A 14,822-nucleotide genomic window follows, 5' to 3' on the forward strand; every position below is an offset into this window, starting at 1 on the left:
CGACACGGATTCTGACTCCAGTGTCGATTACGATGATGCAAAGTTACAGCCAAAATTGGCAAAATCCATTCGATATATGATTATGGCAATAAAAGATGTTTTGCACATCAGAGAGGAATCCCCTGTCCCTGACAAGAGGGTACATATGTACAAGGGAAAAAAGCCTGAGGTAACCTTTGAGGGGGTCACACGAGCTGAACGAGTTATGTGAAAAAGCTTGGGAATCTCCAGATAAAAGACTGCAGATTTCCAAAAGGATTCTTATGGCGTATCCTTTCCTATCAATGGATAGGTTACGATGGGAATCCTCCCCTAGGGTGGACAAAGCATTAACACGCTTATCCAAGAAGGTAGCCCTCCCGTCCCAGTATACGGCTACCCTCAAAGAGTGTGCTGACCGCAAACAGGAGATTACCCTGAAGTCCATTTATACACATTCAGGTACCTTACTCAGACCGGCAATTGCGTCGGCCTGGGTGTGTAGTGCTGTAGCGGCATGGACGGATACCTTATCTGAGGGGATGGATACCCTAGATAAGGATACTATTTTATTGACCCTGGGGCATATAAGAGATGCTGTCCTATATATGTGTGTATGCAAACTACAGGTGGTGCTGCAGGGCTCACACCCTTTTACTTGTCTTGTAGAGCAACTCTGGAGCTGTTACTGGGTCCAGCTGCTGCAAGAAATCAGCTTGAATGCTTCAGGGGCTGGGGCATGGCCAACATGAGCCCACACTGATGGGGGGTGGGGGTGTATAAAGCGATTTAGGCGTCATCCAAGCGCAACCCCACAAAGGCCGCCATGCCCTGCGTGACCCTTTTCTCTTTTCATATGCAGACGAGGGTTGCAGCCAACTATGCCCACTGCTTGGATGACATCACCATATTCAAATCCATCTGCTGCAGGCCTTCCCCCAGGAATGCTTGCACTAGTTGCTGCATTTGGTTTGTTGTTTGGGGGTGCTTCAGTATTAGGCAGCCTTCTGCCCTCCCACATTCGTCTGAAAATGTGTTCTCCCTGCAGTTGTTGTCCCCAGATGAGAGTTCCCTTGTGCTGCCTCTGTTGAATCTCCTTAACTTGACAGGGGTGTGCCCGAGCAGCCGCCCTCCACAGCCCTATCCCAACACATACTTATCTTGCATATGAGGTCTCTTGATCATGAAGATAGTTCTCACAGGGTGAGGTTCATCCATTACATTTTAAAGTAGGAAGGTACAAATTACATATTCAAATTACATATATGTGCTGGATTCAAATGTTTTCCCCCCTTCCTTTCTCAATTGTGCCCATCAGCAGCTATTCTAATGTTGCTGCCAATGGGTGTGACACATTAATTTCTTCTGTGGGGTACACTGGACTCCACAAGGATTCACATTGGGGTGTAGAGTAGGATCTTGATCTGAGGCACCAACAGGCTCAAAGCTTTTGACTGTTCCCAAGATGCTCAGCGCCCCCTCCTCTATAACCTTGCTTCCATGAACAGGGAGCTCAGTTTGTAGTTGGTGCCTTCAGTAGCAGGCCACTTAACAGGGGGATGCCTCAGGCAGCCTATTCTTAGCTATTAATTTTGGCAAGAAAAGAAGAACTTTTTTTATAAGAATCTACAAGGGCTGCAGCAGGCTAGGTCTAATAGACTTCTTTACTGCAGCTCCATCACTCCCAATGGCGCAGTATACTCCCGTGCCCCGGTTGCTGGGTCACTGCAGCGGAGGCTCCGGTTTCTTCCTAAGGTCAGTCACACACACACACCGCCCTCCGGGATCACGAGGCCGCTGATGGGGGCGGGCCGTGTGCGCACTGGCGTGGACACTGATTACTGGGCAGCCGCTCCACTAGCCACCAGGGACAGTTAAGGTTGGGGTTTTTTCTCCTATATTAACCCCATTTTGTACTACCCGCAGTGCATTGTGATAGGTAATGGGGCCTGATTCAGGTTGGATCGCAATCCAACTGCAAAAACTGCTAAGAGCATACGCATCCGCCTGCATTTTCTGCGACACCCCGCAGATAATGCGATCGCCTCTGTCTGTGAATCGGTGAAGGGGGGGGTGGGAGGGGGGTCAACAACACTCCATTTCCAAGTCGGAGATGGAGCGGTGCGGGGGCATGGTTTCAAAATGGGGTCGGCAACGGAGAAACAGGAGGTGTGGTCAGAGCAGCTGCATGACATCACATGGGCCGGACTCTGCCAGTGGAGCCCCAGCGTCATGAGGTAGATTTTGTAGAGGCCGGGGAGGACTTCTGTTCCTGGAAACTAGCTGTGTTGTGCAGCTTTATTCCTCTGCCCCTACCTCTGGCAAGAAAGGACGCACCTCGCACTTTCTTGTTTCTTTGTGACCGAAAGGACTGCATTTGATAATGCGGAGCTTTCTTATGCTTTGAGGGAACATAAGGTAAAAAATTTGATTTTCCAACTGTAGCTGTGCGTGTTAATGCTTTGTCCATCCTAGGGGAGGATTTCCATCGTAACCTATCCGTTGATGGAAAAGGATACGCCATAAGAATCCTTTTGGAAATCTGCAGTCTTTTATCTGGAGATTCCCAAGCTTTTTCACATAACTCGTTCAGCTCGTGTGACCCCCTCAAAGGTTACCTCAGGCTTCTTTCCCTTGTACATATGTACCCTCTTGTCAGGGACAGGGGGTTCCTCTGTGATGTGCAAAACATCTTTTATTGCCATAATCATATATCGAATGGATTTTGCCAATTTTGGCTGTAACTTTGCATCATCGTAATCGACACTGGAGTCAGAATCCATGTCGGTATCTGTGTCAACAATCTGGGATAGTGGGCGCTTATGAGACCCTGACAGTCCCTGCAACATAGGATCAGGCATGGGTTGAGACCCTGACTGTCCCAAAGCTTCAGCCTTGTCTAATCTTTTGTACAATGAGTTTACACTAGCATTTAAAGCATTCCACATATCCATCCAATCAGGTGTCAGCGGAGACACCACATTCATTTGCTCCCGCTCCTCTCTAATATAGCCTTCTTCCTCAGACATGTCGACACACGTGTACCGACACACCACACACACAGTGAATGCTTTTTCTGAAGACAGTTTCCCCACAAGGCCCTTTGGAGAGACAGAGAGAGAGTATGCCAGCACACACCCCAGCGCTATATAACCCAGGAATAACACAATAACTTAATGTTTGTCCAGTAGCGCTGCTGTATGTAATTTGCGCCAAATTTTGTGCCCCCCCCTCTTTTCAACCCTCTTCTCTACCGTGGTATAAGCAGGGGAGAGTCCGGGGAGCTTCCTCTCAGCGGTGCTCTGGAGAAAAAATGGCTCTGGTGAGTGCTGAGGGAGAAGCCCCGCCCCCTCGGCGGCGGGCTTCTGTCCCGCTTAAACTGTAAAATTGGCGGGGGCTCATACATATATACAGTGCCCAGCTGTATATATGTTATATTTTTGCCAAAAAGAGGTTTATATTGCTGCCCAGGGTGCCCCCCCTGCGCCCTGCACCCTTACAGTGACCGGAGTATGTGAGGTGTATGGGAGCAATGGCGCACAGCTGCAGTGCTGTGCGTTACCTCAGTGAAGATCATGAACTCTGCGGAGCCCGTCTATCCCCATGGTCCTTACGGAGTCCCCAGCATCCTCTAGGACGTTAGAGAAACTAGGATTTTAATACCTACCGGTAAATCCTTTTCTCTTAGTCTGTACAGGATGCTGGGCACCCGTCCCAGTGCGTACTGTGTCTGCAGTTATTAAATGGCCCTTAACTCCAGAACATTTATGTGGAGACAACTTTCCTGACTTGACCATCTTCCTTGGACGTTTTCCCCCTGTGTGACTGCTCCCCAGCCTCGGAGGGTTGCATCTGTGGTCCGTAGGATCCAGTGCTGGATCCCGAACCATCGCCCCTCTAGGAGGTGAGAACTGTGCAGCCACCAATGGAGTGAGATTCTGGTCTTGGAAGACAGGATTATCCTCCGGTGCATGTGTAGGTGGGATCCGGACCACTTGTCCAACAGGTCACACTGGAACACTCTAGCATGGAACCTGCCAAACTGAATGGCCTCGTAGGCCACAACCATCTTCCCCAGCAACCGAATGCATTGATGGATTAACACTCTTGCTGGTTTCAGAATTTGTTTGACCAGACTCTGGATCTCCAGAGCCATTCCACTAGAAGAAAACCTCTTCTGTGTCCAGTATCACTCCCAAAAACAACAACCGCGTCATTGGGACCAACTGCGATTTTGGCAAGTGTAGGAGCCAACCATGTTGTTGAAGAACTGTCAGGGAGAGTGCAATGTTTTGCACCAACTGGTCCCTGGATCTCACCTTTATCAGGAGATCATCCAAGTACGGGATAATTGTGACTCCTTGCTTGCGAAGGAGAACCATCATTTCCGCCATCACCCTGGTGAAAATCCTCGGAGCCGTGGACAGTCCAAATGGCAATGTCTGAAATTGGTAATGACAATCCTGAATTGCAAACCTTAGGTAGCTTGATGCAGTGGCTAAATGGGAACATGTAAGTAGGCATCCTTTATGTCTACCAAAACCATGAAATCTCTTTCCTCCGGACTGGAGATCACTACCCTGAGAGATTCCATCTTGAAATTGAATTTCTTTAGGAAGAAATTGAGGGATTTCAGAATTTAGATTGGTCTGACTGAGCCGTCCGGCTTCGGGACCACGAAGAGGCTTGAATAAAAACCTTCTCCCTGCTGACTAAGGCCGATTTGAACAATCGGTGAGGGGGAACGTCTTGAAACCCCAGTTTGTACCCTTGGGACACTATTTGTAAAACCCACGAGTCCAGGTCCGAATGAATCCAGAACTGACTGAAGAGTTTTAGACGTGCCCCCACTGGTGTGGGCTCCTGCAAACAAGCCCCAGCGTCATGCAGTGGATTTGGCAGAAGCAGAGGACAATCTCTGCTCCTGCGATCTTGAAGAGGCTACAGACCTCTTCCTTCTCCTTCCTCTACCTGCAAAGAAAGGGGAATCTTAACTTCTTGCATATCTATTGGGCCAAAATGACTGCGGTAGATAATGATGCGTCTTCATCCGTTGAGAGGGAACATAGGGCAAGAAGGTTGGCTTACCTGCGGGAGCTGCCGAGATCAAATTAACTAGGCCGTCGCCAAACAAGGCTTCACCTTCATAGGGAAGAGACTCCCTTTCTTCTTGGAGTCAGCATCAGCATTCCCTTGGTGAATCCACAATGCCCTCCTATCCGAGACTGCCATGAAATTGGCCCGTGAACTCAAGAGTCCTATATCCCTTGCAGTCGTAAGTATGCTGCAGTGTCAACAGGCCAACTAAACCCTCCCCCCTCCTTTTACCCCATCACTTTGTCCAGTCCCTGTTGTCCATACTGTATTGCCATTATTATGCATGTTGCTGTGCTGGCCCTTTTCTGAATGTCCCTGCCACCGCCACCGAAGAGCTGGATAGCCCAGTATGAAAACCACCTGCCGGCCTCACTGACGGTCCGAGTCAAAGGCTCCATTTTTTTTTTAAAGATCCCTCTGCCAAGTTAAGGGGGGCTTAAGGGGGCCCCAGAGATATCAGTGTACTGGGGCCCAAGATTTCTGTTGCTGGCCCTGACCCTCAGGGGCGTATCTACCCCTTGGCCAGGATGTCACTTGCCAGGAGCACCATCCAGGTTTCAGTTGTGGGATTAGAGTTCATACAGTAATTAAATGTTTTCATATTGAGAACTACATCTCCCAGCATATACAGTGTGCTGGGGATGCTAACAAGCTTTATTTAAAAGTTTAAAAAAACATTGCTTTTATAATTGCAATGGTTAAAAAGGGAGAGCTATAAATCTATTTATCAGTGAATGATCGCAGTTTGAGCCGTTACATTTTACTGAACCACCTATCCCTCCACACTCACTACCTGTCCTCAGGATACATTTACCATCCCGGCAGATGGTATACCGGCGGTCATTTGACCGATGTTGGAATCCTGACACCACTTGGGAGACTGGTGCCGGCACACAGACAGCCAACATCCCGAAGGTGAGTATTGGAGGGAGGGTTAGGAGTCGGACCAGGGGAGGTGGTGTAAGGGAAGGCACTAGGAGGGGGGGGGGTAGCCCTAGCTGCCACCCCCTGAGGGTTAGCCCTATCCGCCACCCCCCCAGAGGGTTAGTATTAGGATTGGGGATCATGTGACCTCTGGAATCCCGAGCGCCGGATGCCATACCCAACCCCCTTTACTTTTTCAGGCATTTCTATCTCTCCTCTCTCTATGGTGTTTCAATTGCCCACTTTCCCTTGTGCTTTACTCTCTCTCTCTCTCTCTCTCTCTCTCTCTCCTTTGTTTAGAGCATCAGTTTCTGTAGTCCACTTATACCCTTATTTTTTCCAGTGTTTCACTAACTCTCTGATGTAATGAGGATGTATGGTCTAGAGGGATCAGTAATGCATTGTACTGTATAGAGGCGTCAGGGATGTAGCGTAGGGAATAGAGGCGTCAGGGATGTAGCGTAGGGAATAGAGGCGTCAGGGATGTGGCGTAGGGAATAGAGGCGTCAGGGATGTGGCGTAGGGAATAGAGGCGTCATGGATGTGGCGTAGGGAATAGAGGCGTCAGGGATGTAGCGTAGGAAATAGAGGCGTCAGGGATGTGGCGTAGGGAATAGAGGCGTCAGGGATGTGGCGTAGGGAATAGAGGCGTCAGGGATGTGGCGTAGGGAATAGAGGCATCAGGGATGTGGCGTAGGGAATAGAGGTGTCAGGGATGTAGCGTAGGGAATATAGGCATCAGGGATGTACTAGCAGGTATATAGAGGTCAGTGTACTGTAAAGAGGGGTCAGTAATGCAGTGATGGTTATAGAAAGGTCAGTGATGTAGTGTAGGGTATAGAGGGGTCAGTTATGTAGTGTGGGGTAAAGAGGGGTCAGTAAAGATACTAAGCTGAAGTACTTAGAACACTTCTTGAATTAAGACACAACCTGCAAGAAAAAGTATGCAATATGGGTGAAAAGGCAAATGTCAGAGGTCTGATACAAGTGACCAGCTCCATACCTTGCACCACATAGCGTTATGTTAAACTGGGATATGTTCTTTTTTGGTGTGTGTGTGTGTGTGTGTGTGTGTGTGTGTGTGTGTGTGTGTGTGCCAAAGGCTGCCTGCCTTATTGCTCCTCCCCCATCCGGCTCCCAAGCACCTCTGCTGCCCAGTGATCCAGGAGCCTGCTGCTAGGAAGAAGTGGCCGAGCTTCAGCAAGCGAGTCTGGAAACTGGCGGAGGAAGTCATGATAACCAGATAATGGGGAGTGGAGAGCCAGTTCCAAGGTAATACTTTATACAGCTGGTTGAGATCCTGGTCGGTGGATATGGATTCCAAGAAAACCCTGGAGGTGCTTCCTATCAAGGGAGACACTCTCTTTGGAGAAGACCTCAATAAGATTGTAGCTGATCTGGCTACTGCTAAAACAACTTGCCTACCTAGTATGACTCCTACCACGTAGAAGGCTAAAAGTACTTTTCCTTGGCCCTTTCATCCTCCAGGTAAAGCGTACCCATGGTCAGGCATACCCAAAGCAAGCTCATGCTTCCAGACCTGCCAAGCCCAGACTGAAGCAAGCCTGGGCTGCCCGTCAGCCTGCTTCCAAAACGGACAAGCCTGCCGCATGACGGGGCGGGCCTCCCTCTGGGGGATCCCAGGGTGGGGGGCCCGACTTCTAAGTTTGGCATAGAAAGGTATAATTCTAAGATAGAGAATTCTATTTGGAGCTCACCTTGTACTTTGTGAAGAAATAATCAGCATTGTGGCTGAGCAGATACATGTAGTGTGTGGCTGCAAACTGCATGGATCTGCTGCGTTGCAATGCTGATACTTTTTTTTTCAAAGTACCAATAGCTTCATATAATGTTCACAATTTTTATGCAGGATCAAATAGCTCAATGGGTAGGGTGTTTGATTAGAATTCAACAGGTTATAGGTTTGAATCCTTGGTATTGTAGTTTGAGATGTCGGCATCCTATCACCTGGGATATCATACTAAATAAATGGAGTTGATCAATTTTTTTTTTTTTTATTAAACTAGGGACAATTTCCAGATACTTTTATTTATAACTGAGATTGCCCCCTGGAACTTCACATCAGTTGACAACTATGCATGAGTGGGCAGTGCTTGCCCTGGATCTGCCCACCCATTTGTGTGCCATCATAAAAGAAAGCATAACTGACAGTTATCCTGGGCGTACACTACACAATTATCTGTCAGGCTATCTATCCAGTCTGGATGGATGGAATAAAAATCTGGTAATGTATAGGAGCAAATGTCAATTAACCATTTGCTCCCAAACACTAGAAAAGTGGTCAAAAATGGTCATTACACAAATTGGTTAAACCCTAAAATTTAACCAATTTGTTTAGGGGACCATTTTTGTCCATTTTCTAGTGTTTGAGAGTAAATCGTTGATGGTCATTTGCTCACATAGATAACCGGATTTCTATTCCAATCAGCCAGTGTTGGAGAGATGGTCTGCCAGATTACATAATGCATACCAGAGCCATAACTAGACTTTTTAGTGCCCTGTGACAGAGAATTATATGCCCCCCCCCCCCACTATTTTTGCAATATGGACAAAAGGCGCATGCCTCGTGGGGAAGGGGCATAACAAGATTGGTCTCAGAGAAAGCACATGAGATATGAAGATATATCTAGTATACTTGACACTCAATGGTTTGTGGTATTGCCGGGGGGCCCTCCTTAAATGCATATACAGTCACACATGGCTTGCTTGTGCAAATGGCATATCAGCAGTCAGCACTAACTGGTGACATGCCATTTGTACAAGTAAGCCATGTGTGACTAATATATAAACACACTTTATTAAATAACACCTCAAACTACCATACCCAGGATTCAAACCTATAACCTGTTGAATTCTAATCAAACACCCTACCCATTGAGCTACTTGATCCTGCATAAAAATTGTGAACATTATATGAAGCTATTGGTACTTTGCAAAAAAAAATTATTAGCATTGCAACTCAGCAGATCAATGCAGTGTGCAGCCACACACTCCATATATCTGCTCAGCCACAATGCTGATTATTTCTTCACAAAGTACAAGGTGAGCTCCAAATAGAATTCTCTAGCTTAGATTATACCTTTCTATGCAAGGGTAAATAGCTCAATTGTTTGACTGCAATGCCACAGGAAATGGTTTGGATCCAAGACAGTGTGACTGAATAATAAAGAAACCTTAAGATGAGTTCATGAATGTTGTATAAGTATTAGTGAGAGAAGGGGTCAGGAGCATGCTAGGCTGCAAAAAATAAGGTAGGCTGCAAGTGAAAGTAATGATCTCCTATATATTTTCCCAGATCTGTCACTCTGTGTGGCTAACTCTGGGGGAAGTCACAGCAATGGGCGGAGACGGCATCTGCAGGACGATACACCAGTGCCAGCAGCAGACCGTAACAAAGTGACAGATTTGGGAGAATATATAGGAGGTAGGGAGGTGGCCATGGTACATGGCTGACCAAGGGACACTAGCTCATGTACCCCTTTACCACTGAGGCTAGCCACCAAGGATGGACCTGTCACCAGTGCACATGCAATAACCTCTTCTGCTGCCCTCTTTGCAACTCAGATTGCCCAGTGCTCCCCTTCGCTAACAGTCCACAAAGTTTCCCCATCTCACGATCTGCCTCCTCACCGCCACTTTCATCTCTACAGCACACGCGCATATCATACAAGATCCCATCATGCGTACGTAGGTCTGAAATGCCAGAGGGAGGTTGGGGGGAGATTGGCATGCGCCAGCAACACCACACAGCTCACTGTGACCACAGTGGAGAGGCGCTGCAACAGGACAATACACCAACCTCGGAGCAAGGAACTGCGTCGGTCAGGAGGAGAACTATTTCAATAGCATAAAAAGGTTAGTGCGTCCCACCCTATGGACACCAGACTCATCAATTCACTGTTGCCAGAGTCTCATACAATGACTCTGAACCTCTAAGCACACTATTTGACTGTCCACACCCTGCTGTGCCTATTACCCATCTCCTCCACCACCCTCAACACTGACCCACACATCATTCACCCACAAAGATACAATAAAGGTAGTTTGGATAAATTAGCTAAATGAAATGGATTTAACCAATTTATCTAAATGACCATTTTTGGATGTTTTCCAGTGTTTGTGAGCAAATGGTCAATTGTCATTTGCTGCCACATATTAGCATAATTTTGTTTCAACTAGAAAAAAAAATTGGACAGATAATCTAAGTGTGGATCCAGTTTAAAGGTCCGTATTCACGGCCCGATTTTGGGGAGAGATGTGTGCTGAGCGAACTGCTCAGCACACATCTCTCCCCCCGCTCAGCACAGCGTGATGTGTGCTGAGCGTACGGGGGGTGGGGGGGCGCTCATTTCACCCCCTGTGTAGGGCATTCTGTGTGTATCCAGCTTAACAGGTGTGAGCATCATACAACTACTGACTTGCGAGTAACTATACAGCAGCTCCATACCTTGTGACTTGAAGAAACACCAGTTAACCCCGGGAATGCTGCAGTCAAAGCAACAATTCCTCTTCTTACATTCCGCTGCACTTATTGTGGGGTAGCCGCAATCCCTTCTGCTGTACGGTTCCACATTACATTGTTTCTTGTCACTTCCTGTTGATGCAGTAAGGAAACATCCAGGAATTACAGCAGCTTAGTTTTTTTTTTTTTTTAACTGGTGCAATTTAGCTAGATCACAGGGCAATTTAGCTCCTTTGGTCCTTTTTTAGGACCAGTTAATCAGACAGTTGAGCAAACTGAAAAACAGCTAACAGGAAATTTCCACTTAAATGGTATTTTCTAATCTTATCTGACCATGACTAAGAATAAAGGATACACAAGATAAACTCTTATAGCTATTGACCTTATCCATGTTTAAGCTCCATCAAATCTGTAATCAATAGCACTACATGCTCCCACTCTACCACTGTACTGTATACTCTACCTGTGTTTTTAAGGTAAAAACACCATTTAACCCCAGTGACACTTGAATTAAAGCAGCAGCCTCTATAATAGCATTCTTTAGCATTAATCCCAGGAAATCTGCAATCTTCACGCTCTTTGATAGCCACGCTACATTGCTGTTTACTTGGATGGAGCAGAGAGCACAACATCAGGACATAGGAAATATTACAATGCATGATAAGAAAGGTGTGAGTTCTACAGCAAGGCTCTAACCCTTTGCCAGTGCCAAATACATAGGGCTTAACTCAGATCTGATCACAGCAGCAAATTTATTAGCTAAAACCATGTACACTGCAGGGGGGGGGGTGTATAATATGTGCAGAGAGAGTTAGATTTTGGTGCGGTGTGTTCAAACTGAAATCTACATTGCAGTGTAAAAACAAAACAGCCAGTATTTACCCTGCACACAAACAATATAACCCACCTAAATCTCTCTGCAAATGTTATATCTGCCCCCCCCCCCCCCCCCATCCCTGCAGTGCACATGGTTTTGCCCACTAGCTAACAAATTTGCTGCATCTGGGAATTACAGCATCTTAATATTTCTTTTTACAGAGGGTTCAGCAAATTAAATTATTTAGTGAAATACTGTAATCATAACAGTTACAGGGATATTGTAGGTAGATTTATTGTCAGTGGATAAATGTAAAAATTAAACCCTTAGGCATAGTTCCCAAATGCTGTCATTGCAATCCAGATTTTAAGGATATCATGCTTGAGCACGGGTGACTTAATTAGAACTTCGGTCAATGTGAATTAACCATTGGACTCAACCATGGTTATCCTTAAAACCCAGGGGTCTATTTAAGATCGATCTTAATCGATGTTGGGCTTCCAGGTTGAAAAAAAAACACACATTTACTAACATTTTAAAATTTATATAAAAAATCATCTGTTCGTAAATGCAGTGCACATGGTTTTGCCCAACTGCTAACAAAAATCCTGCTGCGATCAACTCAGAATTACCCCCCATGGCCCTCATTCCGAGTTGTTCGCTCGCAAGCTGCTTTTAGCAGCATTGCACACGCTAAGCCGCCGCCTACTGGGAGTGAATCTTAGCATCTTAAAATTGCGAACGAAAGATTTGCACTATTGCGATAAGACATCTCTGTGCAGTTTCTGAGTAGCTCGAGACTTACTCTGCCAGTGCGATCAGTTCAGTGCTTGTCGTTCCTGGTTTGACGTCACAAACACACCCAGCGTTCGCCCAGACACTCCTCCGTTTCTCCAGCCATTACCGCGTTTTTCCCAGAAACGGTAGCATTTTTTCCCACACGCCCCTAAAACGGTCTGTTTCCGCCCAGAAACACCCACTTCCTGTCAATCACATTACGATCACCAGAACGATGAAAAAACCGTGAGTAATATTCCTAACTGCATAGCAAATTTACTTGGCGCAGTCGCAGTGCGAACATTGCGCATGCGCATTAAGCGGAAAATCGCTGCGATGCGAAGAAAATTACCGAGCGAACAACTCGGAATGACCACCTATGTGCACTGCAGGGAAGGCAGATTTAACATGTGCAGAGAGAGTTAGATTTGGGTGTGGTGTGTTCAATCTGCAATCTAATTTGCAGTGTAAAAATAAAGCAGTCAGTATTTACCCTGCACAGAAACAAAATAACTCACCCAAATCTAAGTCTTTCTGCACATGTTATATCTGCCTCCCCTGCAGTACACATGGTTTTGCCCAACTGCTAACAAAATTCCTGCTGCGATCAACTTGGAATTACCCCCATCGAATTACCCCCATTTTCACACTGCTCGTGTATATAAGACATAGGGCCTAATTCAGTTTGGATCGTAATACGCGTTCCAACCGCAAAAACTATGAAGAGGATTGGGGCATATACGCAGGGTCCATCCTGTGCGTGTGCCTACATTTTCTCCGGGTGCCCCGCAGAAAATGCGAATGCCTCTGCCTGTCAATCAGTAGAGGGCGTACCTTCGCAGGTATATCGCGATCATGAGCCATGTCTCCCATTTTTGTCATTATAGGTGCTCTGTGAGCGGCTGGCCATGCCCCAGCCCCTCTGTCTCCCGTGAATAGACATTGAGGCTTATTCAGACCAGATCGCTTCAATTTATTTTCACCCAACGGGCAATCAGGTCTGCACTGCACAAGCGTATGCGCCACAATGCGTAAGTGCGACGGTCCGGAGATCACAAGAAGATTGACAAGAAGAGGGTGTTTGTGTGGGTTGCAACTGAATGTTTCTAGGGAGTGTCCGGAAAAACACTGGAGGGACCCGGCGTTTTGTGGGAGGATTTGTGACGTCACCTCAATGGCTGAGTAAGTGCTGAGCTGTGCAGCTCTTGTGCACATGTGATCACACACCTGCACAGCAAATTTTCCCTTCCGCTGTAGGCGGCAACTACCTGATTACAGGGATGCAAAAAACACACCCTAGCGATCAGGTCTGAATTACCCACAATGTGCATATTTGCAGAGCAACAAGCTACAGGGAGCCTTCCACCCCCCCCCCCTTCCCCATGACTATGGGACACTGCGGCCCCCACAGGGGGGGGGGGTTGTTTGGGTTAGCTGGACATTCCCAAAAAAAGTGACTGTCCTGCAAAAATTGGTATAGTTGGGAGTTATGTTCAAATACATTTATTGTTTTGCATGCGGGGTAAATACTGGCTTCTTTGACATTTAGCCACAAATGCTGCACAGCTGAATTACAGTATTACACTGCAATTAACAGTTATGCTAGGACATTCCCCCTCCCAAATCTACCTCTCTCTGCATGTTACATCTGTCCCACAGTGGCGTGCGGTGAGGTCAGTGGCTAGTGAGGCACTACAGCCATAATTTCCGCCGAATCCTGCCGATGACCCTTAGCCAATGCCCGCTACTGCCTCTGAGCCGATACCCGCTGCCACCGTCAATGGCTTACAAACTCTCCCACAATCAACTGACCCAGCCCTCCACCACTAATTTCTATCTCAGTCCGATGCCGCCAATGCCCGCTGCCTGCCTGCTCATTGTTCTTGTTATATATTATACATTTTTAAAGAAAAAAAAATGAGTGTTTGGGACTGGGAAGGGTGAGGGAGGAGGACATGAATGCACTTTTGTTGTCCAGGGCTTCCATTAACTTAAAGGAGAAGGGTCTGAATGGGTTAAAAAAAATGCGTGAGGTCCCCCCTCCTTAGTATAACCAGCCTCGGGCTCTTTGAGCTGGTCCTGGTTATTTAAATACTGGGGGGAAAATTGGACAGGGGTTCCCCGTATTTAGACAACCAGCACCGGGCTCTTAGAACGGTCCAGGTTCCAAAAATACGTGGGACAAAAGATGTAGGGGTCCCCCATATTTTTAAAACCAGCACCGGGCTCCACTAGCCAGAGAGATAATGCCACAGACGGGGGACACTTTTATGTAGGTCCCTGCGGCCCTGGCATTACCCCTCCAACTAGTCACCCCTGGCCGGGGTTCCCTGGAGGAGTGGGGACCCCTTAAATCAAGAGGTTCCTCCCCTCGAGGCACCCAAGGGCCAGAGGTGAAGCCCGAGGCTGTCCCCAGCACCCCTGGGTGGTGGGTGCCGGGCTGATAGCCATGTGTGTAAAAAAAGAATATTGTTTTTGTTGTTGTGGAACTACAAGGCCCAGCAAGCCTCCCCCGCTTGCTGGTACTTGGAGAACCTCAAGTACCAGCAGGCGGGGAAATAACGGGCTTGCTGGTACCTGTAGTTCTACAACAACAAAAAATACCCAAATAAAAACACAAACACACACACCGTGACAGTAAAATTATTGAGACAGGCTGTAGCATGTGGGTGCATGTAACCCTATAAAAGTGATGGATTGGGTGACTATTACAATACCCACTGTTGCTGTCTGAAAAATTATGGA

This window comes from Pseudophryne corroboree, unplaced genomic scaffold (assembly GCF_028390025.1).
Source record: "Pseudophryne corroboree isolate aPseCor3 unplaced genomic scaffold, aPseCor3.hap2 scaffold_639, whole genome shotgun sequence".
Lineage (NCBI taxonomy): Eukaryota > Metazoa > Chordata > Amphibia > Anura > Myobatrachidae > Pseudophryne > Pseudophryne corroboree.